The sequence below is a fragment of the Dipodomys spectabilis genome, unplaced genomic scaffold (genome assembly GCF_019054845.1).
Source record: "Dipodomys spectabilis isolate Male_0828 unplaced genomic scaffold, ASM1905484v1 ptg000017l, whole genome shotgun sequence".
Classification (NCBI taxonomy): Eukaryota; Metazoa; Chordata; class Mammalia; order Rodentia; family Heteromyidae; genus Dipodomys; species Dipodomys spectabilis.
The window spans coordinates 18,247,843-18,251,992 of NW_024870694.1; the positions used below are offsets into that span (position 1 = coordinate 18,247,843).

A 4,150-nucleotide genomic window follows, 5' to 3' on the forward strand; every position below is an offset into this window, starting at 1 on the left:
TTGCTATTTTAATATAATCCTCTAGTGATCCCTGTAAGCAGTCATGAGTGAAAACCACCGATCAAGTCTAATTGCCATTTTTCCTATGTGTCTCCTTAAATTTATGTAATAACTAGTTATTGGTTTAAAGTCATTCTCCAGATCATAAATTTCATGTAGCTAGAAACCTCTTTGTTCATCACTATTAAAATCTTGCCTGGCACACAGTAAACTTACACTATATATCTGATTCCCAACAAATGAAATGCTGGATTGCCCCAGCGTAATAGCAAAGTCCCAGTGAATATTGCTCCCTTCTTTCTTGTTTTTTCATTTATTTGCATTTTTTTATTTAGCTATGCTCTATAAGAATTCTTTATGAGGCCATCTGAATATTTATGATATTAATAATACAATTGTCAGTCATGGGACTTGAACTCTGGGCCTGGGCGCTCCCCCTTAGCAATTCAGCTTCAAGACTAGCACTCTACCACTTGAGCCACGGCACCACTTCCTATTTGCATTTATTTTATGCTAAATTTATTCCCGTGCCATAAGTTTTTATTTCCTCCATTTCTTCTGGGATACCTCTTTCTTCTGTCCAATCACCTCTTCTTTAGGAACAATTTGCTCCTTTTCAGTAATGATCATCTCAGTGTGGCAGGGGGAGCTCATGGATAGGTTAATTCTCCAATGGCCTCCGTAAATTCAGTGGCACATCTTGGGTACTTTGTTCACCTGGAGGTGTTCAGTGACCAGGGAGTCTACATCTAAACCCTTCAGTTCGGCATCACTCTCTGCATATGTAAGCATGTACAGCAGAAGTTCAGCACTCTTTTGGGGCCATCAACCCTGTGTCCAGTCCCACTGTCTGGCCTTGACACACCTGCTGTCTCTACCATTTGTAACACCAGAATGGCACCCACTGCTTCTTTAAAGTGACATCTTTCAGATATGTGGTAGCTTTTCAGATATGCATATCCTGGGTGGCCTGGCCTATCTCTCTGGTGTTCGTAAAGTGAACACAAAGATTTGAACCTCTGGATTTGCATGATTTTGTGAGGTTTTTCTGGGTCAAGAGAGTAGAGAAGAGCTGGGAATGGGGCTTAGTGGTAACATGCTTGCGTAGCATGCATGAAGCCCTGGGTTTGATTCCTCTGTACCACATAAACAGAAAAATCTGGAAGTGGTGCTATGGTTCAAGTGGTAGAGTGCTAACCTTGAGCAAAAGAAGCTCTCAGGGACAGTGCCCAGACTCTGAGTTCAAGCCCAGGACTAGCAAAAAAGACAGAGAGTAGAGAATCATTTTCACAGGTCACCTCAGACTGTTCACAGGAAGAGAAAGAGCTGCTCCCTCCTTTCTGTGGCAAATAAAGCATCACTGAGCTGTTCACAAAAAGGGAACTAAAAGCACCGAGAACACAGGACAGACCAAAGCTGTGGCTGGGGCCCAGGTCTGCCTTCCTCTGAGCCCTGTGCAATCTGCAACCCAAGCAAGAGCCACAGCAACCAGAATGAAATCCAGATCAGTGGTTAGAACCCTAATGTTTTCCAAGGAGGTCTAATTGGTTTGTTTGTTTTTTGTTTTGTTTTGTTTTTGGTCGGTCGTGGGGCCTGGGCACTCTCCCTCAGCTCTTCAGCTCAAGGCTAGTGCTCTATCACTTGAGCCACAGCGCCACTTCTGATTTCTTTCTGCTTATGTGGTGCTGAGGAATCGAACCCAGGGCCTCATGCATGCCAGACAAACACTCTTCCACTGAGCCACCTTCCCAGCCCCAAGGGTTTACTTTTTTAATACAACACACAGGGCTAAGTTTTTTGGTTCATTCCTAAAATACTAGTTAAGAATAGATACACATAGGGGCATCCCAGTCCAAAACTTGCCCTGGGGGAAAAATTGAGAAACTATTTCAGAAAAATAAATAAAACAAAACAAGGATATGGGCATGACTCCAATGGTTGAATACCTGCCTAAGCAAGCACAAGGACTGTGTTCAAATCTCAAAATCCTACCACCCCATCCCTCCAAAAAACCCACATAGAGCTTTTCATGTGGTTGGTTTGGAACATTGTCTGGGTTTTTGTACTTTTAAGTAAGTCCTCCAGCTGATCCATACATGTAGCCATAGATGAAAATCATTTGCTTGGGTCTATTCCCCATTTTTCAGACAAAGAAAAAGCTGAAGTTGGGGAGGAAAAGGAATTTAGCTTGAAAACCCACAGAGCTGGAGCTAGAATTTAAAGACTAACTTTCCATCTCTGGCTTCTTCCACAGCCCAAGGTAACAGAATAAATAAAATCCCCATTATCAAGGGTCCATGCAGCTTTCCTGGCCTCAAACAAGGCTGAGGGCAGAGAACTTATTTTATTCACTCTAGCAGGTCTCTTATTAAAAGCCTGTTTATGCAAAAGGGATATAATTATAAATGAATGAGTATAATTCCTTTATCATGAGGAATATTAATTGAAGGTAAACACAGCATCAATATTCATTTAGAGAAAGATTGAAGCTGAAAGGCAGAATGTTCATGCTAGGATTGTCAATCACATTAGCAAGCTATGAGATGAGAGAAACCTGATAGCACAATGTACCTCTATTTTCTTCACATCCTCTTGATTGCAGAAGTTAGACAAAATGCAAATCTGCCATCAGGCTGGGTTCCATAGATGTGCTTGTCTGCTTGGGCACAGAGCTGCCTTGCTCAGGGCACAGACCTCATGGGGTTTTGGTCTATAAAGATTTCCTGATGTAGGGATAGAACACTAGAGGGACAGCTGGCCTCTGTAGCTTTCCATATGGAGGAAGGAGCCAAAGAGACCCAGTGACCAGCCATGTTGCCCAGGACTTCCTTCTTCCCTAGGATGAATCTGTAAGGTTTCCCCAGGGCTGGTAAATGAGACTCATTGGTACTCAGTGCCAGTTCTGGGGATTGAGTTCAAGGCCCAGGCTCTGTTCTGAGCTTCTTTGCTCAAGGCTAGTGCTCTACCACTTGAGCCACAGCCCCACTTCTGGCTTTTTGATAGTTAATTGGTAATAAGAATCTTGCAGCCATTTTTTGTTCTTAATATTTTTTATTGTAAAGATACTGTACAGAGGGGTTGCAGGCTTTTTTTTTAAACCTGGGCTGGCTTTCAACTGAGATCTCCAGATCTCAACCTCCTGAGTAGCTAGAACTAGGCATGAGCCACTGGCTCATGCTAAGCAGAACTTGTTCATTGTAGAAGTTACAGCACATTCAGAAAAGAAAATATATTGAAGAAAACATCCAAAACTCTATTATAGCCAGCAATAACTTACGAACTGTGGGTCAGGGAGAACCATCTATCAGGAAGCAGGTAACTGGCCCATTTTCCTCCATTTTAGGCCACTGTTCTCTCTGAAATAGGAACATTTTTACTTTTTTCCCCTATTAGTTGGAGAAACATAAGATTGGCTATGAAACTGAGTAAACCTCCATCTCAATGAGCCCAAATGAGCCCTCAGTCTTGCCTGTTCATGCTCTTTTTCTGTTAGTTATACTGTGTCTGTCCTAGATTTCATGGTCTCTCAGAGCTCAGGAAATCTTTACACACGTGTGTGTGTGTGTGTGTGTGTGTGTGTGTGTGTGTGCACGTGCGTGCGCACATGCACACGCCAGTTCTGGGGCTTGCACTCAGGTGCTGTCCTTGAACTTTTAGGCTCAAAGGTAGTGTTCTACCACTTGAACGACTCCACTTCTGTCTTTTGGGGTTTTTTTTAGGGCGGGTTAGTTTGGTTTGGGTTCTTAACTATAAATAAATCTCAAGGACTTTCCTACCCTGGCTTGCTTCCAACTGTGATCTTGAGATCTCAGCTTCCTGAGTAACCAGGATTGCAGGCATGAACCACCAGAGCCCGGCATCATTCCGCTTTTTGGTTGTATTAAAAGCTAAGTGTATCTGTTTTGTCATTACAAGTGTTGAGGGTTATGTTAAGATTGCTCTGGGGACAAAGCTATGAGGGTTCCTGAGGGGCCATTATTTCCATACTGCCTGAAAAAATAATCCTCCCAAGAAGTTTAAATATCATGGCCAGGTATAGTGATGTATGTCTGCAATCATGGCTACTAGAGACAATGGGTGTATTGTTGTCTGAAGCCAGCTCCAGGAAAAAATTGGAGACCCTACCTGAAAAATAAATCTAAATTTTAAA

At 42.7% G+C, this 4,150-nt stretch overlaps 1 pseudogene; it reads right to left on the reverse strand.

Annotated features, from left to right (window-relative positions):
* Positions 1-508: 508 nt before the first annotated feature.
* LOC122098901 lies at positions 509-973 on the reverse strand (annotated as a pseudogene).
* Positions 974-4,150: the final 3,177 nt, after the last annotated feature.